Source organism: Indicator indicator, chromosome 1 (genome assembly GCF_027791375.1).
Source record: "Indicator indicator isolate 239-I01 chromosome 1, UM_Iind_1.1, whole genome shotgun sequence".
Lineage (NCBI taxonomy): Eukaryota > Metazoa > Chordata > Aves > Piciformes > Indicatoridae > Indicator > Indicator indicator.
The window spans coordinates 107,034,073-107,060,468 of record NC_072010.1 but is presented as its reverse complement, the minus strand read 5'-3'; positions in this window follow the sequence as shown (position 1 = coordinate 107,060,468).

The following is a 26,396-nucleotide window of genomic DNA, read 5'->3' as shown; positions in this document are numbered from 1 at the left end:
TTAGAAAAGTTTATTCTTCTAGATGTCAGTGTAGGATCAAAAGTTTTACAGCTATGAGCCTATTTAAAGTAAGCTTGAAATTGTTAATTTGGTTTGAAAATGTAGTTTGCCATTCAAAAATGCAGTCAGATAACTGTTGAACTCCAAATGTCCACATCTTGAAATATGTGACAGAAATCAAGCTTGTCACTTGAAAGGTTATGCATAAATATGGGAAAGAAATTATTAAATTGCAGCTTTGTGTCGTGTTTACCTTTATTGTTCAATAGCTACTCCTTCACGATCTTCTTTCACTTCTGTGCAAATAGTAAAAAATCTATAGAGTCCTGGAGATCCTTAGTCCTGGAGATACATTAAAATATGGAGAATTGTCTTCTAGGAGGATCAGAAAACATGTCAGCCAAAGCTCATTTCAGAACAGAAGAAATAGTTTAAAATACATGTTCATAGAGGATTGGTGAATCTCTGGTGACAGACAGAAAGAAAACCTCTCTTTCCTTCCTACGTATGTCATAATTTCTACCCTAAATATTTCTATATTTAGGGAGATGAATGTTACAGAAATAAACTTCTAACTCTAGTCAGTGATCATTCTGCTGTATAATGTCTTATCTTTTGTGTCTGAGTTTCCTTAGATTTCATTGTGGTATATTATTTTCATGAAGTTTTAAGTCATGTGCTCAACTACATCAGTTCGTTTCATGTGGGAAGTAGGCTTTTTTAAGTATTATTTTCTTTACCTCTTTTTACATTTCTACTTTTTCTTAATATATTTTTCTTACTATATATAAGACCAACGATTATTTTGAATATAACAGAATTTTAAAAAAGAATTATGAACTTTTTAGTCACTTTCTTCGGTTTATGAAATAAAGTCATTTAAACTTTGACAAAACTCCGTATGAAATCAGTGAAAAGTTCATTCTTGACATCTGAAAGCAGAAATCAATGTTTTAAATAAATCAGAATAGAATAGACTTGATCAGAAAATAAAATAATAATTTCAATTGATAGAGACCTTCAATCACCTAGTACAACTGCCTGACTCCTTCAGGGCTGACCAAGAGTTACAGCACATCTTTAAGGGAATTGTCCAAATATCTCATATACAGATAGTCATGGGGCACTGACCACCTATCCAGGAATCCTCTTCCAGGGTTTGACTGCCTTTTTCATAAACAAGTGTTTCCTCACATGAGGTCTGGATCCCCCCTGATGCAGCTTTGAACTATGCCCATTCATCCTGTCACTGAATACCAGAGAGAAAAGACCAGATCCTCCCTACCCACTTCCCCTCCTCAGGAAACTGTAGACAGCAATATGGTGACTTCTCAGACTTTTTCTCCAAATTAGGTAAACACAAGAGTCTTCAGCAGCTCCTTGTAGAACATGCCTTCCATCCTTTTCAGCAGGTTTCTTGCTTTCCTCTGGACACGTTCAAGTACCTTAACAACCTTGTTGAATTGTGGAGCCTAGAGCAGCACACAATACTCAATGCAGAATGCACCATTTTATTTTGGTATGAAGTTCTGGACAGGAAAAGAAACAAAACCACAACAGTCCAAGCAAATCTATAAAAAATTATTCTTTAACAAGCAATTACATTATTTGATTTATCTCCAATCTAATCATATCATAAATCAATATTTTCTAATGTATAGCTTTAAAGAATATATGAAAAGTAGTATATCAATTAGATTTATTTTTCAAGGAGATCTATTCATACTGATATTCAAGTGCTGTTTTAAACATATTCTAATCATACTCTCATTTTAAAGCTGTTTTTAAAGAAAACTTCATTTTAAGACAACTTTTTTTTTCTTTTTTTCCCACTTTGCAAATATGTACATTTTTTTGAAAGCAAGATATGATTTTTATTATTATGATTGATAGTGAATTGTTGATGAGGTCTCACTAGAGTGGAGTCTATAAGCTCTAGATTAATTTTCTTGAAATATTTTTCCTTTTGTCCTACTATGTTACCTAGATGCATCATATGGAGTTTGTTTACCTTATATCCATTGAGGGATGCTGTAATATTTCTTCAGAAGAAATTTCATTGGTCAGCAGAAGAAGCAAAGAAACTCTGACAACAGTCTCTTCCTTGGCAAAACACATACACAGCAACTATACAAAATTGCAGCATTTTTGAAGCAATTTTTACACATACACTATTCTCGCTTCATCTCTTATCTATAGCTGTAGCCAGAGCATAGAAGCATAATATAGGTATTTTTAAGGTAACACCTACTGAACTTTTTCAAGTGTTCAAGATCACCTTAAATTTTGTATAACAAATCACTTCTTAGAAAAATTGGAATCTCATGCTTAAGACATTATGTGCTGTACATGCAGTATAGCACAATGAATGACATTTTTCATAATTGAAATGTATTTTCCTTTTGAGGTTATCCACCATTTACTTTAATTTAATCAATTTAATTAAATGGAAATAGTGGCATAATCCCTCAGGGAGCGTGTGCTTAACTCATGAAATATTCTATAAAAAATATTTGAAAGCTGATCAATTTCCCTCCATAGATGTGAAGAGCATATCTAAATATAAAGTCCCAGAGCTAATGCAATTTCCCAGCCGTGTCAAAAATCACAGCTTTTGTTGTGCAGAGATAGGATTAAAAAGGTAAGAATAGTAAATTTTTTTGCATATAAATTGCTCTTATAATCATATGTCATAATTTCCCGCTTACTTATAAGTTTGTGAAAGCTATATGAGATTAGATGATCACTTGTCTAAATGACATTAGACATTACCTTATAAAATGATTTTCCATTTTGTTGGGATCAGTTTGTTATGGAAGATAGGATGACCTTCTCAGAGTATCAATATCTTATAATTCAGCAAATTATTATATAATTTTTGTGTTATTTTCTATAATAATACAAAAGTCTAAAAATAACATTTCACAGTTAAGCAATTGGTTAGAGTGTCAAAATTGTAAATATTAATGCTTACAGACTGTTATGTAGACTGTATATAAATATAAATATATATACATATGTATAAATATATTAAGAGAAATATAAATTAAAAAAAATGGCTGACAAGGGTTAGGGCTGGTTAAGCCACTAAGAGGTGACAAATGCTCTTTACCAGTCCTTCTCCCTTCTCAAAGGGAAGAGAAAGTGAATAAGGGAGAGGGATTTATGAATCAGAAAAGAAAACTAATGCTACTTGTCATAGATTGAATTGAACCTGCTGCTGATATTCACCCCAGACATCCCAGTTTCCAAAAGGGAAAGTACTAACTGGAGCAAAGTATAATGGGGCTTGAAGCTCAGATTGCAGCGTGGGAGGCTTCCTGTACTGGTTTCTGCTTCTCGATTCCAGCTTCTTGGGTGTGGTCTCTTTTCTGCAGGCATGGTGGTGGAAAGAGTGGGAGTCAGGTAGCTGCTGGGTTTGGCTTTCTGTTTTATGGTTTTGGTTTTCCTGTATTTCACTGTGCTTCTCCTGCAAAACACGCTAAACTAAGGTAATCATGTATTGTATTATTAGATTAATTAGATTATTATTATAAGGTAATTACACATTGTGCTTATGATATGTTACATTAAACTCTTATCTCTTTATCTCAGCTCTGAGTTTTGTGAGTTACTCTTCCCCTGTTAGGAGACCAGGCAGGTTAGCCCTTGTGCTAAACCATTACACTAATGAAAATAATAATAAAATTAAATATATACAAATATATACAAAACTAATATCAAATCTAATGTCCCTGATGGCAACTAGCCACTGTCTCTACCAATGCTGTGATTTAAGTCCCAAACTCGACTCAACAGCAGGTGGGAAGCAGCTTCAAGAGCTGGATTCTGAATTCAGAAAATAAGAAGTTGTATAACTGATAAGAGAAGCCTGTTTGGTATCTCTCCTGCAGTCTTAATCAGAAATATACACACAGCTTGTCAAAATGCTTGGGTTCTATTTTGTGTAGTTTGTCTTGTTTCTCTTTTTGCAAGTTCTGTGTACTGTCCTCCTAAATATCAAACTTCAAAGAGCAAAAAATCCCCAACTCAAAACCCCAAAACTTGGTTCCAAATCATTAAAGCAATAATGATATTGTCATTGTCAGTGTAGAGATAAAGCAGTAAAAAAGAAGTGCAAATAAATAGATTATTACAAAATATTTTGGGAGTAAAACTGGTAATGCACACAAAATTAACACTGCATTATGATTACATGGATGTCATACAGGGAAATAGTCTCTGAAGAAAGCCTGGTGATGATATGATACTGACCTGATGGATAATGCTTTCATAATGCTTTCTCATTTGTAATGTTGTTTATAGTGTTTTGGGTTTGGTCTGTATTTAGTCAATGCTGTAAAAAAGGAAAAGAATGGATGTTCCTTAAGAACACAATTTACATACGGAGCTTAAGACTAAAGTAAAGAGAATTGTGGCTATGAGTAACATGGATCACCATAATTCCTTTTCCCCTCATGACTACCTAGACACTTCTCTTGCTGCTTAACATTAGCAAATTTTCCAAAGTGAGCTTTAAACTCTTTAGGATATAATGTTGGCCTCACAGATTGGCTTCAGGGTAAGAAGGCTTCTGGTGATCCAGTCCTTATCTTTGTGTGTTAATTAATCTTTGCAGTGAGAGTCTAGTAAATCATGTTAAGACTTTGTCCATATTTATGAAGGGTGTAGTTACAAATAATATGTTTGAACCTGAATGGCTTGTTTCATTTTTAGAGGAATTCTAGATTAATCCTCTTTACTGTTCAATTTGTCCTTAGTTTTTTTAAGAGACAGCACTCTTTACATTGGTGGGTATTTTTTCTTGGTGGGTAGTGTCTCTGGAAGACAGGAATACATCTGTGACTTTTCTCTTCTTGTTATCTCATCACTCCTTTAGACTGTCTTTCATCTACATGGTTAACTTGTTTGAACCACTTTGTGTTTACAGCTTTCATTATTTCCTCACCTTAGAATCATTACTAATTTCAGCAGTGAAATTCTTTCTAAATTTTTTAATTAAAACTTGTATTTTTGAATTGCTGAAGGATGGTATTGTATTTTTATGGGGAAGCTCCTGCACCTCATATTAGTGCTGAATCTACAGGTGAACACTTCTATGCATGCTGGGGATTGATAGGTACGCAACTGGATTTTTATTTAGGAGCTATATAGGTTATTGGACTGCTTGCCCATATTCAGAAATTTCAGATAGGATCACATTTTCTGCTTTCATCAGCAGAGCCAAAAACATTTAATTTCTTTTGCTGAAGTGATGCAGTTGGAAAAAATATGTTTTTATCTGTAGAAAAAATGTTGAAAAGCGAGAAAGTTACATTGTATTAAATGACAACTATTTCAGATTATTTCCCTATATTTGGACTTCTAAAAATTATTCTTTTTTTATTAGCTCAAGATATTTTTTCCATGATCAACCTATCTACCTAACATAATTCATTTAGAACAATTTCTGAATGTTGATGCCTCTAAATGTGTAACACAGAATATCTAAAAATTAATTTGTCATCCAATAACCCTAATTAAGCATAATATTAATTACTAGAGTGAAAACAAAAAAAAACATAGTCTCCCATCTTTGAATTAATTACATACTCTGTGTGTACTTAGGTTGTCCAATCTATGGAAAGTAATATTTTTTTCTTTGTTTAGGCTTCCTGAATGATGTATATATTAGTTTAATGGATGTCATAGTGAGATTCTAATAGCATTCCTGTAGGTTTTCTATTTGTGAACAAAATATTATTATAAATTTTACATATTACATCACTTTCTTGCTTTGAATGTGGATTTTTCTCACTGCGGAAGACTTCACAGTATATTATAATTAAATATAAATGCATTCAGTTGTTATTCATTGTTCAAAATTATCAAATTATAATTATAAAATATAACTTTGATAAAGGCGCCAACATGACTTTCTGCACAATTTCCCTTGCTTTAACCTGTGAAAAAAAATATATTTAGAAGCAAAGATCCATGAAGGGTTAGAAGACAAACCTATTAGACACATCAAAGACTGTTACATTTCATTGCAAGATGAAGAAACATAAGAAATTTGTTGCAAAGAAAATTCTGACATAGTTCTCAAGAGACATCATCAGCTTCTGCTCATCTTTGCACATCTTGGCCTTTACAGATAAAAGTTTTGAAACCACAGACTTGTTCAAGGATCACTTTTTTCCTCTGGTATGTAAGTAGCTAAAAAGACTTTGGAAATCGTTAGTGTGCTCTACAGTGATACTCCATTTGTCTCAGACATTGAGGTAGCCCAGCAACACAAGAACTCCTGAGTTCATGTATGATAATTAACTTAAGAAAAGCAGTGTTAATTAGTCTGCATAGAATTACTACTTCTGGGATCTGACTTTCAATTATATGTATGGTGTGGCTGTTTTGACATAAAAGTTTTTTCATATTTCTCTCTAGAGTGGCATATATTTTACAGCAGAGACAACCTTACAGATTTACCACCTCACCCTTCTTCCTTTTTCCAGCTTAATGCTTTCTTTTTATGTGGCTATTAGTCACACCCATCCACCATGAATGTCCTTTGTGGTTTTCATTTTGTCTGCTATTTAATATTTTGTTACAAAACCTTAATGATATCATGGCCCTGGTAGGTTTCTGTGTGTTTCTTGATCATTTGGACACCTATTAAGCCTCTGAAGACCACTACAAAATTTCTTCATCAATGAAAGTAGCAAATTGCTGAGAAAAGTAACAGTCACCATTATTACTTTACAGGGTCCTAAGAAGGATAATAATCTAGAGAATACTTGCAGTCTTCAAAGTCTAAGATATATAACCTAAGACTGGGAAAAACATTTTTACTGCAAGTTGGGCTCTAACATATATTGGTATGTTCACCCTAAATATTGTGTGGAATTGTTTGCTTTAAACAAACTATTTTTGTGTTTTACTTGAAGAAGTTCTATGAGAATAAAGACTAGAAGGTAGCTTTCAACTCTAAGCCAGAAAAATGTAATTCTCTAAAGTCAGAATCATGGAATTATTTCCACTTCAAAAGACCTCTAAGATCGTTAAGTCCAACCATCAACCTAACACCACAGTAGCTATTAAACTGTGTCTCGAAGTGCCGTGTCTACTGATGTCTGTTGAAGACCTCGAGGGACTGTGACTACATCACTTCCCTGGGCAGTGCATTCCAATTTTTACTAATATTTAATCTAAATGTCCCCTAGCACAATTTCAAGCCATTTCCTTTTCTCCTATCACTTGATACTAGATAGAAGAGACTGACCCCCACCTCACTGAAACCTCCTTTCAGGGTGCTGTAGAGAGCAATAAGGTCTCCTCTCATCCTCCTTTTCTCCAGATTAAACAATCCCAGTTCCCTCACCCACGCCTTATGAGACTTGTTCTCTAGGCCCTTCACCAGATTTCTAGCTCTTCCCTGAAGATGCTTCAGCAACTCAATGTCTTTCTTGTAGAGAAGGGCCCAAAACTGAACACAGTATTTGAGGTGTGATCTTTCCAGTGCCAAGCACAGGGGCACAATTCTTTCCCTGTTCCTGCTTGCCGTACTGTTCCTGATACAGGCCAGGATGCTGTTTTCCTTGGCCACCTGAGCACACTGCTGGCCAGCCAGCATCCCCAGGTCCCTTTTTGACAAGCAGCTTTCCAGCCACTCCTCCCCAAACTTGTGGTTTTACCTGGGGTTGTTGTAACCCAGGTGCAAGACTCATCACCTAGCCTTTTGAACCTCACATAAGTGACCTTGGCCCATGAATCCAGCCTATCCAGATCCCTTTGCAAAGCTTCCTTACCTTCAAGTAGATCAACACTCCCAACCAGTTTGGTGTCATCTACATCTGGAAATATTTCTGAAATATGGACTGGTGTCTTAACTAAATCTAGTGGAGGCTATTCTTTCAAGCTAATAGAAGCTTTTCTTTTTTTGTTTTGCTAAAACCATTATAATAAAAAAAAATTCAGCTAGAACCAAAGAAGTTCAAGCAATTTCTTGGAAGCCTTTTTTTCTCTGTTCTCAGTTTTTCAGTAGATGAGGTCCAGTGTGGGCCAACAGCACATCAGGAATGTACTGAGGTGCAATCCGTTTCTAAAATAAAACCCCCAGGCCTTGGGGAGCACATCAGCAAAACATTCTAGCCAAAATCCATGGAGAAGGAAGAAAATCCTTTATACAATGATTCTGAGTAGCATCCCGTATTTACACATACAAATGCATTCTAGATTAGGCCCACCAAGAGAAAGAAGGCAATTAATTTCTAAAGCGTATTGTCACCATTTGTCAATACTTCATCATTTTACACCTTCATTTTTCAAAAGTCTACTTTACCATTTTATCAGCTTTGTAGAAAAAAATCTTAGTAACCCTGGTGTAAGTGAGCTGGCAACACATCCTTGTGGCAAAGGATAACAGTGTCTTTCCTGGGCTGCTTAAGGAGTAGTGGTGCCATCAGGCTGAGGGAAGTAATCCTTCCCCTCTACTTGATCACTGATAAGGCCACCCTTGGAGTACAGTGCCCGATTCTGATTTCCTCAGTGCAAGAGAGACACGGACATACTGGAGAGAGTCCAGTGAGGGGCCACTAAGATGGTTATGGGACTGGAGCAGCTCAGATATGAGGAAGGATCCAGAGCAGGAACTGTTTTAGCCTAAAGAGAAAACTCTGTGGGAATATTAATATAATTTAAAGGTTTCCTGAAATATATTATGTTGAAAAATTTCACTGCTGCTGTTCTTTCCCCTACCTGTTGTACAGGGACACATTTAATAAACTGTAAATGGATGTTTTTCAGGCCAGGCTGGATGTAGCTGTGGGCAGCCTGATCTAGGGGAGGGTGTCCCTGCCCATGACATGGGTTTGGAACTAGATGATCCTGGGGGCCTTTTCCAACACTGATAATTTTGTGATTCTGTAAAGAAAACATAAAGTCTTATACTAAAACAGCACTAGGAATAAGAGCTAACAGAGGCATGCATCAAAAGAAATAGGGGTCTGATTTTTATTAAGAGCCTAAATTTGGAGATTTAAGGTAAAAATAGAAATTAAAATGAAAATATTTTAAATATGATTTTTTTTTTTACATTTTTCTTTCAATAGCACACCTGGAATCTCAGAATCACAGGCTGTTAGGGGTTGTAAGGGACCTCCAAAGATAGTCCAGTCCAGCTTCCCTGCCAAAGCAGAATCACCTAGAGGAGGCTGCAAAGGAACACATTCAGGTGGGTTCTGAAAGTCTCCAGAGAAGGAGACTCAACAACCTCTCTGTGAAGCCTGTTCCAGTGCTCCGTCACCTTCACAGTAAAGATGTGTCTCCACATGTGAAGGTGGAACCTCCTGTGTTCTAGCTTGTACCCACTGTTCCTTGTCCTATCACTGGGCACCACTGAAAAGAGACTGGCACCTTCATCTTGACATCCACCACTTAGATATTTATAGATGTTTATAAGATCCCCTCTCTGCCTTCTCAAGAATAAACCACCCCAGTTCTCTCAGTCTTTCTTCATATGAGAGATACTAAAGTCCCACAATTATCCTCATTGCACTGGACTCTCTCCAGCAGATCCCTGTCTTTCTTAAATTGGGGAGCCCAAAACTGGGTACTGTCATAATTGTTGAGCAATTAATTAAGAAATATTTATGCAAGACTTCTTCTTTTCTGTGGTCATAATGTGTATACAAAGTGATCATTAGATCAGATGAAATGGAGGATTTTTTTGGTTCATTGAGATTTTACCTAAAACCTTATTAATTTTACTGGGTTTCTGTCTTTTAATTTCCAAAGAGTTTCTGTTTAAACTTTGTTGTTATTCTTCTACAGATATGTTACTGGTTTTGTAAACTATTGCTCATAGTTATTGCTATAAACAGAATTTCCTGAGGAAATTATCTGAAAAGCTTGAGAACGATATGGAAAATAAGCTGGGAGCCCTTTAAGAAGTAGGTAGTGAATTAGAAATTACCAGGGAGTAAAAAGACTAATCAGAATATTTTCTTATCCTGTAAAATCCTGACCTTGTAAAATTTAATGACTTTTAAAATTTGTTTTAGGCATGATTGCACAAGTCACAGTAAATATAGCTGTAGAATATTTTATTTTCAATATCTATGTGGGATTCTCTGAGCTCTCTCCATACACTGTTTCTTTATGATTCCTTTTAACATGTTTTTTAAATCCCAGCCTGCAGCAGTGTCTCTAAATTTTAGGTATATGAAGTGTCTGAACAAGCAAAAATGTTTCAATAAAGAGGAATATTTATTTTTTTTTTCTGCTTAGACAAAGAATATATAAATGTCTCCTCTCTACAGTCTCCAACAATGTCTTAGCTTACATTGCCTTGTGTACCTCAGGAATTTCAGGTGTTCTTCATCAGCAAAAATGTAACAGGCAAGACGGCCATCTATTTGGTCAACTCTTTATATTCTTAAATAGAAGTTTATTTGTGAATTCAACCACATTACCAGTTTGAAAATTATGTTTCTACTTTATTTCTCCAATATTCCTAAAGGGTTAACTTTTGGATAGCAAAAGTGACCTTTAAAGAAGTCATTGATTTTCTTAACTGAACCAAAGTTATGCCACTACAGATGCAATGTATGTATGCACAAACTTTATGGTTTTAGGAATCTCTGTTGCTGATTGAGGTTTTCTTAGCTGACAAAGTTCTGGATTTAAACTTTTGCTGTTTTGTAATTCTAATAAATGCAGGAGATAAATAAAACTTGATTTACCAATACTGACTGAAAATCAGGCTCCAGTAGAAGGTTTCTGTTTCTGCCAAAAGCACATTTAAAAACATAGTCTGCATCAATAACAGTGTTTATCTAAAGAGATTTTTGAACATAAAGAGCAGTAAAACTTTTTTTTTTCTTTATAAATATTTTTACATTACGTTTCTACTTAGGACATTATGTTTGTTTTGAGATTTTTTGTTGGTTTTTTTCAGTCTAATATTAATTAACTTGGCTTACTACTTTTCATTTTTCTTAATTAACAATGCACATTTCAAGATCCTGATTGCTTGCTGAAATTACAATTCTAGAAAAACATCTTTCTTAAAAATAAAAATAAAATCTTTAGCATTCTTAGTGTCCCTTGAACTTTAGATGAACTTTTAAGGCAGCTATTATTCTTGTTATTCAATTGACAGTAAACTAAGATGTTTTGTGACTGAACAGAATCCATGAGGTGAATCAATGCCAGAGTTAGGAAAGTAGGACTGATGTAGTGAGTGAATCGAACTCGTAAAGCTTAGAATGTTGTAGGCTGTACTTTCCTCTTAATTACATCACATACTTTAATTGGCAGTTCTAATTAAGGCTGTTTTGTCTTTATTTACAACATAAAAATATCTTCATCTGGAATCTGGTTAAAGCCAAAAATACTAAATCATATAGCATTATAAATTAATAGTTTATGCTGTTTTTTATATATATAGTATGTAATGGGGAAAAAATATTTCTTAGTGATAATTAATAAACATTGTGTTGTAGACAAAAATGTCCTCCTAGTGGTAGTAGAACATTGGCAGAGCAAATCAAAGCAGTATCATAATTTCTCTAAAATCCTCAGAAGCCATTTGTGGATCTGCTGATACATAAACTGGGTTAAAGAAAATGTGCTGTATGTGTTGTTAGGCATATGCAGTGAAAAGAGATTGTTGATTATCTCTTTTAATAGGTTCCATGGATTTTTAATACAGTGAGGCATGTAAGAGTGATCATAAATCATTTAGCTAAAATTCTTGAACATATGCCTAATTTAAAACATATCTTTTGACACCTTGATGAATAGACATTTCTCCTGAATTAAATTCTATACAGTGAATATTTTTGTCATATGTGGTCATAGGTTATCTTAGTTCTCACCAAACTGAAAAAAAAATATTTTAGTTTAAGAAAAATTTAGAATATGATTTTTGTATACAGAACAGGGAATTTGCAACTTTTAGATTTTGAAATGGTAAATAAATTTACTCCAACTCTTGATAAACAGTGGAAAAATAATTGATTCAAAATCATATAGCAGTAGGAGATGTGTATATGCTCTGCTTCTGATGGTAATTTTATTAGCTTTGGTATTCCCAACTTTAATATATATTAATCAGCAAGTATTTCTTATGGAATTTACTTAAGTATTAGGCCACTGTCTCATAGTCATTACTTATCCTCAATTTTGAAACTAAGAAGCTGAGACAAAAGATCTAGGTACTCCTTCTGCCGACATACATAGAAGGAGCAAGAACTGAAAAAGTGTTGCAGGTTTCCTACCTGTGTTGTATGGTGTTGATAGGAAGAAAGTACTGCCCAAAAGAGCTCTGAGTTCCAGACATATTGGTCCTTTCCTTCCACCTTCATATATCCCATTCACAATTGGAACAAAAATTCTGATTATTCTATTGGGAGAGAGCTACTGAAGCTACTTTGTTGGACAAACTTGACCCTGCACATCACATTTTAGATGTTAGTGGGAAGAACTACATAACTTCGCTGGTCCTTTCCCCTCAAGAAGCTTCCGAATGCACCTTAAGGAACCTGGAATTTTTTGAAAAGTGATCACGAGGATGTATTAAAGTGCCAACACATTTTGGCATATTAGCTTAAAGACTGAATAAAAGACATGTAGTTGAAATTAAGCCATTTGTTAAACAATTTCCTACAATTTTATAAGTAAATTACTTAAAATATGCATTTTTCTGTTATCACTTTGTACTTTGCAGGTTTAGAGCATTCAAGATCATCCAGAATTATTTTATCCTGAACCTCCCTGTAGAAAAAGAAATAAAATGTCATGGTCTGCACCCTGCTATCCTCTTTCCTCATTCACTTGACAGAAAACGTGAATCTAAAGCTAATGTGATTGGACATTTATGGGTAACCACTATTAAAATCCTGTAAGTCTAATAGTTCTCTGCAGGTTTTGGGTAGTGTTTTCTGACGTCCTGACTTTGCATTCTCTTAGCTTTTTTTTTAAATTTTTTTTAATTCCCCTCTTGCAAGAACTGAATATCCATAAACTCCCAGTTAAAAAAAAAAAAAAAAAAAGAAAGAAAGAAAAATAAAAAAAGGAGAGTGTTAGGCATGCAATATACCTATTCAAAAGGATTTGAAATAATTTAAAGATTATATTTGAGCCATGGTATTCCAAATCTTCAAAACGAACAAAGAATAATCTGCTGTGAAGGATTTCACTGGAGATAATCTTTTAGTTCAGACAGTAAGATAGAGTAATAGGAAATTGATTACGAAATATTAGATGTTTTCATTTTTGAACAAGGTGTAAAAACACTGATACACGTCTTTCTCTTCTCATCCTTCTCTGACCTGTTATGTTTTGCTCTTTTAAAACTCTCTCTTTGGTATGTCTGGCTGATGGATTCTTATCCATCTACACCACTAATAAATTGCTAAATCCTGAAATAATAAAAAAATAAGATTGATGTTTCCATTTCTAAGTATGGTGTAATTTAGCCCAGGAAATCATAAATTTTATACATGCAAGCCATCACTTACGGCTTTCAAGTTGATTGTGTACCCGCCCCCTGGATTATTTTCAGACATTTCAGCATTTTTTTTTCCACCATTCTGCACCATCAGACTGTTTTGCACCAGCAATTGGGATTTCTTGGAGTGGCACCTATAACATTATGTCTAACAATTTGCTGATGAAATTAATACCATTGTGGTCCAACTTTTGTCACAGGTAACAGTGCAAAATTGCATTATTTAGGAAAATTCATTAAACTCAAATTATATTTATATTACTGTTTAATTATGTTTTGATGGTGAAAGTAGACAAATAGGGTTAACAAGCTTTGAGATGTCCTCCGGTCTATTTATATCATGAAAGCTTTTTCCTAAGGGAAGTATGTTAGAAAAAACAGGCATACTAGTTCTTACCATATAAAAGATGTATATGAATCTTATCCTTTTTGAAATGGTTGATAACAACGTTTACAAGCACAAATCCTAAATAATAAATATTCTACTGTTATAGATTATTGCTTTTTTAGCTTTACTATTTAGTGACTCAACTAGAAGGGACAAGGTGGGTGTACATTATCTAATATATATATATATATATACTTTATATATACTTATATAGTATATATATATAAAATATATTCTAGACATATTCCAGATATTCTCTAACTCTTTTTTTTTTTGCATATAAGCACTGAAAAAAGAAAACAAAACAGAAAATAACTGCTTGGTTATTTGTATGTGTTTTTAATAAAGGCTTCATGAAAGAAGTAATGCTAGCTTGCAAATAAAAATGTCACTTTTAAAATGGTGCACAACATAAAAGTATTTTCAATTTTGCAGCCATGGTCTTATGCAGTTTCTGGAGACCTCATCACAGGGTACATATGCATGACCCCCAAAAAATTGTTGTATTGTGCTTATACTGCAGCACAGTGTGTTCTTACTTGGAAGTATTTTTCATTTAAGGAAAAATGACTAGGGGCAGAGTAGAAATTAATTGGTCTTTCAGGTTTGTTTGTTGTCACTCCAGCAGCACAACAAAGTTGCAACGAGGGCTGTCTAGGAATAAGATAGAGAATTATAAGTTGGGAAAATGAAAACACCCTCCTCCTCCTCCTATCTGCAATCAGTTGAAGAATGTGGAGGGAGATCTGGCGCTTGCACAGGAATTGTGTGAGAGACTAATTCAGATATAATAACTCACACTGATTTGTATTGGAGTATTTGATGTGGGAATTTGAGGTTGTATTTGCAAACAACAGAGCAATGGAATTATTCCAATGGAGTGTGGGTTATCACCTCAGCTGTTGTCACGAAAGCACACTCTGATTATAGCACAGCAGTTTTGCTATGCTAGTCAGGAAGTAGTAGCTGTCAAAATTTGCAACATAAAATATTCGACCTCAGATAATTAACAGAGTTCTCTTAAATTATGCCATATTATGATTAAATGTTTTCCAAATTAGACAACCATGAAGAGTGATGAAAACATACACAACAGTATACAACAGATATATGTTTGGCTGCATATATATATATATACATATATGACTTCCTATATTGCCCTTTGTGCACTCAGCCCTAGTTACTCCATGCTCATCTCTGCTAGTTTGGGAATAAAGAACAATAACCTCATTGAAGGCTAGTGTGAAACAACTATGTACTTCTTGTGCACTACTGTGTTACTACTGTACCGTTGTGTACTATTTTCTCCCTTATGCTGAGATGATGAACTTGTGCACAGTAGAAGTTTAGTACGAGAAGAATATAACAGTCAGATAAACTTCATTGAGGAATATCAAATTCTGGATGAATCCCACTGGATCAGCATAAAAGCCACTGCTACTCCCTGATCAAGATAAACTCTACTGGATAAGTCACACATACATGCTAAGTATATAAGGAAAATCAAATTAACATTGTGGCCAGCAGATCAAGAGAGGTGGGCCACAATGAGAGGGGAGGACTGGTCTTCCAGTATCTGAATGGGCCTACAAGAAGGCTGGAGAGGGAAGACCTGTAGCAACAGGACAATGGACAATGGTTTTAAATTAGAGAAGAGCAGATTTGGATTGGATGTTAGGAACAAGTTCTCTACCATGAGGGTAGTAGAACACTGGAACAGGTTGCCCAGGGAGGTAGTTGAGGCCCCATCTCTTTGCAGATATTCAAGGCCAGGCTTGACAGGGCTCTGGGCAACCTGATCAAACAAAGGATGAACCTGCTTGCTGCAAAGGGGTTGGACTAGAAGACCTTTGAAGGTCTTTTTCAACCCAAACCATTCTCTGATTCTATGATTGTATGTTTCTGTACAAATACCATCAAATTATTTTCTTGTACTTTTTTTCACCCAGTGAGACTCTGTAGAAAGTGGCATTATAAACTGGAAGCTTTAAGGCTATGTCTTTAATTTTTTCTCACAGAGTTCGAGCAGAAAAGTGAAAGAATATAAATAAATCACAATTGGGTGTAAGAAAGCAAAATAATTATTCTAAACACTTTTGTTGGAGAGATAGAAATGTTTAACAGTCAGTACTCAAAACAAGGTACAGGCAGTCTCTCTCAGTCTGTCTGTTCTGTTTCTCTTCTGCAGATAACTTACTGGCATACTGACCTTGACAAGCTAAGTTTAACAAACCTCTCTGCTTCTTGTCTTTCTTCCTTCTGCCAGGCGGGTCTGGGGAATGTGGGGAGAAGAGAAGCAGGGCCCCTCCGGGGCCAGGGGGCTTTGTTGTGCTTTTCTGTTAACTGTACATATTTCTAAATGTTGTGAATAGTGTATATTTGTACATATTCCTTGCATTTCATCATAGATTGTAGTTTTGCCTGTAAGTACAGCTTCATTTGCTTCCAAACTGAGTTAGCCTGGTTATTGTTAATGTGGGAGGTGGGTTCCAGCTCCCCACACCACAACAATATAATATGTTATTATGAAGAGAAAGACCTTAATTTCACCAGAGAAGTCCTACTATTTCCCAAACTGTAGAAGTGATGATAACCAAAAATGGATTAAGACCTTTCTTGTTCACTAAATTTAAGATCCAAAGAATACCTTCATTTGGAATGTACTATTTCCAGTAATATGGGCAGATACACTGTGTCCAGAAACACAGTTAAGTATTCGGCTTTATCTTTTATGTTATTTCTATAACTGAATAAACCAGCATGATTTATCAGCCAAGTAGAGAGCATGGTTGAGCTCAGAAATTTGAGGTGTATTTTGCAGCATAGTAGTAAGCATAACTTGTTCTGTGGACTTATTCAGAATGTAACTGGAAGGAAAAATAAAGACGTACACAAATAGTATGTGCTACAGCTGCAGAAAAAAATGTAGTGAGCTGTTACAGTTTTGTGTAAGATAAAAATGTGTAGATAGATATTATCACTTGCCACTGAAGAATTATTTATGACAGAATGAATGCTGAAAAATCTTGCACTTTTTCTCCTGTGGTAACAATGATGCTCCTGCAGTGAGGTCCTAGTGATAGTATCTTTGGGGTTTTTTGTTCTTTTTTGGGGTGGAGGGGTTGGGTTTGGTTCTTGTTTTAATTATTTCATCTGGGTAAGACAGTAAATATTTGAAAATAAATGTTATATCTAAATGACATATCATGTAGTGAAAGTTAATGGTGGTTGGAGAGTTTAAGAGGGTTTTTTGATGTAAAGAAGAATTTAAATCTTGCTGAAAATTGCACTCAGGCATGAGTCTTGAATAGAGGCATAAACAAATTTGCAGAATCTGGACACCTGGGCAGTTGCAGGTGCTCAGCATTTAGCAGGAATGAGCCTTAAGTTGGCTTGGGTTTTCTGTTGCTTTGAACCTTCATTCTGATACTTTGGTCTTTCATGTTTTCCCTTTGATTTGGATACTTGTTTTCTGTTTTAAAACACTCCTACTGATCTTTCTTCAATTTTATTTGAAAGCTCAGTAAGCCTAGGAGTTGTTTCTTCCTCTCTTTTGACCCACTAAATTGAATTTTCACCCTCACTTATCTCCAGTAAGGTATTCTCTGATATGGTTTCACTCTTTCATCTTTTCCTTTTTTTTTCTCTTTAGATTTTTCCTTCCCAAGCAGACAAAAGGTATATTTTTCCAAGGAGGAGGAGATGAAAGACACTTGACTTTTCCTAGAATCTATTTTTGATATCTAATAAAAGCCCCAGTAGCATGCCTTCTGCTGTCATTGATGTTGTCGGTTTTAAATATAAAATCAGACTTTAATGCTACTGTGTGTGTACCCTAGCTTCCCTTTAAGATCAATAGCTGAATACACCAGTCTAACTTTTAGAAAATAAATTTAAAATGTTATCACTCATTTAAAAGACTTAATTTTTCTTCAGACCTTGAAGATACAAAAGCAAAAATATGCTTAATAAAAAAAATTATTGAATGATATAGGAAAATATTTATAGACTTTAACATCAGTAGAATGTCACTGCTGTGCAAATAAATAACAGTTGTGACTAGATATAATGAAATTAATTAAGTAATATATTTTGTTTATTTTAAGCTCTTTCAGCAGTGTAAACCAACATAGACTATGGCAGCTGTGAATTGCCAAACTGGCATAAAAATCACAGCATAATTCTGACTTTGAATTAATCATTTCAGAGACATTTTATTATTTGCTGCTTAGTGGCTAATAACTGATTAAAAAATGTTTTAAATAATAAGTCAATTTCTATTCACACATCTATTCTACCATACTTGTTCTATTGAATAAATAGCATTAATGCTGATCTACATGCACAGATATAGGCTCAATGGTTTCCTGTAAATCTGTTTATCCACTTGCAGCATATGTAGCTTTAATGCCTTTCATGCTAAAGTTTGTCTCTCATATGCAGAGGACACTGTGAATTAAAATCTCACTATCATTATGTACTAAGTCGTCTGTGTTTAATAAAGCAAATGGTTAAAGAGTAAAATAGTAATAATATAGTAAAATAGTAAAATCTTTTTAACATATTCCTGGCCTTAAATTACTTTTTAACATATTCCTGGCCTCTTACTACTCAACAGGAAGCAATGACACTATTCCATTGCTGTATGTGAGAAAATCATTATTGATTATTTTTTTTAATTGTGGCCAATATCTTGTGATTAAATAGGGAGCCATCTTTCAAAAAGAGGATAGCTCTTGATTAGAAAGTCTTTGCTACTGCCCCGATGATATAGTGTTATTTTCTCTCCTTGATTACCCCAAATGCACTTTTTGTAGCAAAACTCATTTTTATACATGTATGTAGTTAGGAAAAGAAAACTAGAACCAAATAGGTAATGTGAAATTCTATGACAATATCACTATTAATTATTTTTTTTTCCAGTCTTTAGTCATTTTTAACAAGTAATCTTAGCTAAAGTCCTCATCTTTGCCTCTTGGTTCTCACAGGGTAAAAGAAGTAAAGATAAGAGTTCACTTCAGGAAAAAGCTCACTTTTCTATACCTCTGTCTGCCTTTTCAGATCATCAGCTTTGCACTTCACAAGAACAGGACAGACTCAGATCCTGAAGTTTTCTCGCTGCCCTCACCTCAAGACTACTTACTATTCTGAGGTAAGCTCTCTCCTCTCCTGATCAAGCTGTATTGACTTTGAAATTTGTTTTCCAGCTGAACCAGCATATTTTCAAGAAAACCTGAATCTTTCTTGTAAATCAATTCTTAATTTAAAAAAAAATCAAAAATAATCCACCAAATAAACAAAAAAATTGTGGGTTTGTTTGCTTTTCTGCCCTACTCTTCTGCACAGCCAGTAGCTGCAGCATCAATGTATCTATCCTACAGTTTTGTTCCTACTCAGCAGTCAGTTCTCTGTTTTGTACACTTTCTTGGCTCATTCTCTCACTATTTTAGACAACACTGAAGTTGCTATTTAACTCACGTGTCTCATTTCGATTAATTTCTTTGTCAACTCTGTGCAGCTGGCATTAGTTCTCATGTTCTCTTTTCATTCAGACCTATACCCTCTTCTGGACACTTAGTCCGTTCCTTCACTAATTACTTTCTGTGTCCTCTATTCTCCGTACTTCTTGTGTGCTAAGCAGGATAGGATTTCTACCATTTTGCTTACACTCATGTTTCCCACAATGTCAAACTATCTTACATCCACAGACTCTTCTTCACCTGCTGCTTTCACAACCAACTCATTTATACCTCATGCTAACTTTGGATTTGCCTCTGAGGCTCTGTGTTAAGAATTCCAGGTATATGGAATACTTTGCATTATCATTTCAAGCTCCATGCCAGTTATTTCTGCAAAATGTATATCTTTTAGCATTTCAGTTATAAATGCTCCTTTCTCTAGCAGCCACTTCTTGTCTGCTGTTAAATCTCTTCTCCATTGTTTATGGTACTATTGTGCTTCTTTAATATTCTAGCTCTATAGGAAACCTTCTTTTCTCATTCTGTATAAACATTCATTCACAATAGCATCTTTTAAGATACTTTTAACCTCTGTGATAAATATAAAAGTGTAGATGTGTATGTTAATTGGTTTTGATTAGTAAGTCTACAGAAGGTAAAAATTCTACAGATAGCATATCAACTGTATATATCCAGGGTTTAATCAACTAATTTTTACATTCCATGTAACAAGACATTTGCCCTGTATGGAATTACAGAATCACAGAATCAATAAGGTTGGAAAAGACTTTAAGGATCATCAAAGTCCAACCTGTCACCCAAGACCTCATGACTACTAAATCATGGCACCAAGTGCCACGTCCAATCCCCTCTTGAACACCTCCAGGGATGGTGACTCCACCACCTCCCTGGGCAACACATTCCAATGTCTAACAACTCTCTCCGTGAAGAACTTTCTCCTCACCTCGAGCCTAAACTTTCCCTGGAAGTACATAGAAATGATGTTAATTAGTACAAAACTATTTTTTTACTCTCTTTTTAACTAACCTTTCTCGTTTTTGTAAAAAACCAAACTTTCTGGTGCTGATTAGAATGACCATTAGTATATTGTGTTCCATTAAGTTAAAAATCCATTTTGTTTAATCTCATTTTAGTTGAAATCTCTTCAAAGTGAAGATTTAAAGTGGTTTTCAGATTGTTGTTTTCTTTTGCATTGATCAAGTACAACATTACCTATGTAAATATATTTTTAAAATATTTAAATATAATTGGAAGCTACATTAAAATAGAATCACAGTTCATGGACTAAGCAATTAATTGTCCATTTTCAAATCAAACTTTTGGGAAGCTAATTGGATTTTTTTTTCCCTTCTAAATTTACTTTGCTTCTGTTCTTGTGCTACAGATAGATTCCACTTCACCATGTTTCCAACTGCTGCAAAAGTAAAGCCTAAGCTTTTACCACTTATTTTCTTGACTCCCAATTACACAAAGCCATTGAGTTTCTTTTCAGAGCCATATTATTCTGATGGCAATGATTTCAAAGCAAATGCTTAAAATAAAGGATACACTTAGGCCACGTTCTCTTTAGGAATGGTTCATAAATTAATCACTGTAGTAGTTCTCCTCTGCCAGATTGTAATACAATGTAAATTTTTATATATTTTATAATGCAATATCTTGGGTTGTGGTGTCTTCAAACACCGCTGTAACTTATTTACAAAGTATATTTACAGGTTCGATTATTTGGTCGTGGGTATTACATTCCACATATAAAGACAGCTGAATGATTCAAGCACAGATCTAAGAATTTCCAATACATTGATTCAAATTGGAAATAAAGGTTCTGTGATCTGCGGTTTCCCACAAATAGGATTCTGTGGCAGATTATCTGGGTGCTCACGAGTTCCTCCTCTGTCCAGTATCTTCTCAGATGCTGTGACTATAATTCGAGTTGCTCTTGGCTTGGAGAGGGTTAGAGAGCCTCTCTCCTCTCATTCTCAGTTCACAGTCCGGAGCTTGCCCTTGGCTTGGAGAGGGCTAGGGGACCTCTCTCTCTTGTGTGCTCTGTCACTGGGCTGTAGTCTTTCCGTGGCTCTTCTGGGATTCAGTTCTCTTGGAGCTTTCACCTTTCTGCCTCAGTCCAGGTTCAAGGCCTGGGTGTAGTCATTACCTTTTAGTGCAAGCTCTTCAGCTGCTACTCCAGCAGCATTTGGCTCTTGTTGCTGTCTGGGTGAGAACAAGGAAAGTTGCCTGATTTCTTGGCTGGTTTACATACTGTTTCTGTGTGCCCTTTGGTAACACAGAACCCTGATAACTGGACCTATAGGATGGGGCATATCCAAACATGGCCAGGGGCACACACAGTTCACGGCTGTGTTACAAAGTTAATTGCACAGTGTACATGTTTATCCGCACCCCAGGAAGTGTCCAGGTTTGCACATTCACAGGTGCTTACAAGGTGCTATACATTTGCCTTGACCATCTGGACCCCAGGAAATGTCTGAGTTAGCACATTCGCAGGTGCTTAGCCTATTGTCTGGGCTAGGGCATGTTTTGGGGTTTGACCCTTCAGGACACATATATGTGCCCCTGTCATTCTCTTTAACTTAGTTTTCACTTTCTTTTTATTTTAATTTGTATCTTTCTCAGCTATGCCTTGTGACAGAGAAACTGAAAGTGGAACATGCAGAAGATCCATTTTTATTTAGGCATGGTAACATTCAGAGTCTATAAACAAGCACGAAGTAGTAGAAGGTATATTAAGTAAAATGCAGTATTATTTCCATTTTAAAGTTTAGTGCATTTCGTTTTAAAGACCACCTAGATGGAAGCAGGCATTGAAATAATATACTGAAGAAAATGATGTTGCCTGCTCTGAAGCAAATACAAACAAACTTTAGAGGTAATTCTTTGTTAGTCTTTATTTTCATATATAAGTATGTGTCTTTCATATTTTATGACTGCTGCACATCTCATAAATTTTACAGTGTGAGCAATACTAAGAACATGCACAAAATCTTGCATAAAGGTGAATAATTTATACCTATTTATGAAATTATCTGAGTATTCATGTACTGGCCTGGAAGATTTAAACGGATCATTTCTTTGGACACTCTCAAGTGAATACATACTGTTCGTCAAAAATCTGAAGCAGGCAATTTTGACTTATTCAGATTTTGCTATAACTTCAATGTCACTGCAATCATGATGCTGTCTCACCTGCTTCTGGCTGTAAAATTAGTTTTTAAGTACTGCTGAAAAAAAACCCAAAAAATAAAGAGAAATTAATAGCTTTGAAAGTTTTGATTGAACACAAATCAATGGTGTAAGAAGAGGTCATTCAGGCATAGTATTGCCATTGAACCCAAAATCAATCAGCTCAATGTTTGTCAGGTGTTTTGGATGAATATACCAACATTCATCCTGAGGAAGGAGATACCAGATGTATGTAAAACAAATGATTCTTATATTTCCACTATGGTCTAAATCATAGGGTCTTGAAAGTTAAATCATAGAATCATAGAATTGTCAGGGTTGGATGGGACCTCAAGGATCATCTAGTTCCAACCCCTCTGCCATGGGCAGGGACACCTCATAGTAGATCAGGTTGCTCAGAGAACCATCCAGCCTGGCTTTAAAAACCTCTAGGGATGGGGCTTCTACCACCTCCCTGGGCAACCTGTTCCATGCTCATGGTGAAGAACTTCTTCTTAACATCCAATCTGAATCTCCCCATTTCTATTTTTTTTCCATTCCCCCTAGTCCTATCACTACCTGACACCCTGAAAGCTTTCTTGTAGGCCTCCTTCAGACACTGGAGAGCCACAATAAGGTCTCCTTGGAGCCTTCTCTTCTCCATAACTGAACAGCCCAAACTCTCTCAGTCTGTCTCCATAGGAGAGGTGCTCCAGCCCTCTGATCATCCTCATAGCCCTTCTCTGGACACATTCCAGAGAATCATAGTTAAATAGGCACACATACACGTGAATCAATCCATTACGATTCATTGAATCATATTATGATTCAATGACTAATTCGATACCAATGGCCAGCAGGTTAAGAGGTGATTCTGCCATTCTGCTCTGTTCTGGTGAGACATCACCTGATGTACTGTCCAGCTCTGGGGCCCCCAACACAAGAGAGATGTGGGCCTGTTGGAGTGAGTACAGAGCAGGGACGCAAAGATGACCAGAAGGCTGAAGCACCTCTCCTATAAAGGCAGGCTGAAAGAATTGGGGCTGTTCACCCTAGAGAGTAGAAGGGTCCATAAAAACTTTAAAACTACACTTCAGTACCTGAAGGGGACCTCCAGGAAGCTGGGGAAGGACTGTTTAGAAGGACTTGTACAATAGGACAAGGGACAATGGTTTTAAATTGGAGCAGGGTAGATTTAGGTTAGTTATAAGGAGAAATTTCTTTACAATGAGAATGGTAAAATACTGGAACAGGCTACCCAGGGATATGGTTGAGGCCCTATCCCTAGAGACATTCAGTATCAGACTAGATGTGGCTCTGGGCAGCCTGATCTATTTGGAAGTGTCCCTGCTGACTGCAGGGGCGTTGGACAAGAAGACCTCTGAGGGTATCTTCCAACCCAATGCAATCTGTGAAGGGTTTGCAGAGTCAATAAATAATTTAATAAAAAGTAGTTGCTTAATAAGTCAGACATGAAACTGGTAGAAAATATAACTGTAAGTCCTCAAACTAACTGTTACCTGTTCGGAAAAAAAAAAAAAAAAAAGTTATTCACAAAATTTTCAGAGAGATAACTGAAAAACCTGAATCAACACAGGATTTATATGCCAAATTAGATAAAGAAAGTTATTGAAATCCTTTGTCATTAAAGCTTTTAATTTACACTTGACACCATTTCAAGTTCCTTTTTTTTTTTTTTTTTTTGTTTAAACTATGACTGTTTTACTACTGAACGTCATTGTAGTATGTTTTCCTGTGGTATTTCTATAGATACTTCCTATAGAGTTCATTTAAATAATGTGCAGGTGCATTACTTTGTAATGCCCTGCAACTCACTACATCGATTATTGTCATGCAGCTTTCAACCAGGTATTTTATAGATTTGTGTAGAGAAAGAATTGTTCCTTATGACATCCAAACAAATTAGTTAATTTATCCATGATCTTAAAAATACGTTGTGGATATCTGCGGATGAGAGATGTTAGAAGGTCAGTATGGTATTCTTCAGCTAGTGCTTAACCATAAAGCTTCAGTACTCTGGTTCCGTATGTTAGGAATCAAGAGAACTTATTCTAAATAAATAGGTGCAATAAGTGTGTTAAATAATTTGACAGAGGATTCTGTGATTTATAATCTTATTTTGATAAGAGTGATGAGCCAATTTTCAGATTAATTTTTCTCGGGTTATTTCAAAGCCCTGTAGCAAAGCAAATCTGTTCAATGCTTCATAACATATTAAGAATATGACAGTTTTAATCTTTGCTTTAGGGAATCATCAAAATCTAGGACTTAGTTAATCTGACAGGATTTGTATTGCCATTATGAATGCATTCAAGACCAAATGTAATTATGCTGCTTCATGATATTTACCAAAGTACATACATACACACAAATTAGTCTCAGTTCCTCTAGCAAAACAAATTGTGTTTTTCTACCAGTTGGTACTGTTTTCTACCAGAAGCTCTTGTTCATGTGAGAAAGTATAATTATAAACATGTTAAATTGTTAGTTTTGCTTTGCAAAATTTACCATTGAGAGGATCATAGTAATAAAAGAAGAAATTTATAATAGCATACTAGATATGGTTTCAAAGTAAACTGAAGTTCAATTAGTATAGGAAATTATTGGTTTACCACTCTTTAAAATGGAGTTAACCAATTAATCAACATAACAATAATCATAGAATGCCAGGTTAGAAGGAACCTCAGGGATTGTAGTGATTTGTCCCTGGCTCGGGGGGCAAATGCCCACCAAAGATGTTCTATCAATCTCCTTCTTAGATGGACACAGGAGAGGGGAAAATATGACAAAATGCCAGTAATAAGATAGGAGCTATTTAATAATGCGTAGCACAAGCAAAGACTGCGCAGAAGCAGATGTAGAGATATTATTCTCTACTTCCCATCAGCACATGGTGATAGGACATTGCTTGGAAGCAGGGTTCTATGCTTAGTGTTTGCTCTGGAGGACAGACACCATGGACGAATATCCTCACACTTCCTTTTTTCACTTGGTATATGTATCTGAGCTGATGTCACATGGCATGGAATACCCCTTTGGACCATTTGGGTCAGCTGGCCTGGCTGTGTCCCCTCCTAAGTTCTTGCCCACCCCTCAGCATATCTTGGGGCAGGAAAACATTGGAAAAGCAAAGCCTGAGTGCTCGCTCAGCAGTAGCCAAAACACTGGTATGTTAACACCCAGCTACAGCACTGCAAAACACAGCACTAGGAAGATGCTCTGAGGAGCATTAACTCCAGGTCAGCCAAACCAAATACAAGGATTGACTTCTATGAACACAGTATACAGGCAGGGTTTGAGAGGATACAGAGAGAGGATGCCACAATTTGTGCAGCAGTAAGTGCTGAAAGGAACATGAGAATGGTCCTGTGCACTTCTTGTAGAGTCACAGCCTAGAGAAGTGCTCTAGGTATTTGCCAAGATGGTGGGCTCTTGCCTCAGAGATAGAAACAGTGTTTTTACAGAGGAAGACCCTGAGATATCTGCTACTTCCATCCAGAGAGAACTGGTGAGGAAGGAGACTTCAGTGTAGACAGTAGGTTGCAACAAGTGTTGAGACCCTTCTCCTGGAGAAAGGCAAATATTTGTAAAAGACAATCTGTTGTATTAGGCAGTTGAGTTGCAGAAAAGGCTGACAGTATTGTAGGGACTAAGACAAATAAGGGGTATCAGAATCTTGCTTCTGTGGTGGACACTGCAGAAAATGAGACACCACGTCCTGCAGGAGGAAAGTCTGGATTTCATATACAACCATCTTTAGTTTGTGCACCCAGAGGCTTTCCGCACAGCCTACTCTGAAGAATCAGAGTTCTCACCAAAGTATACCAAAGCTTTACAA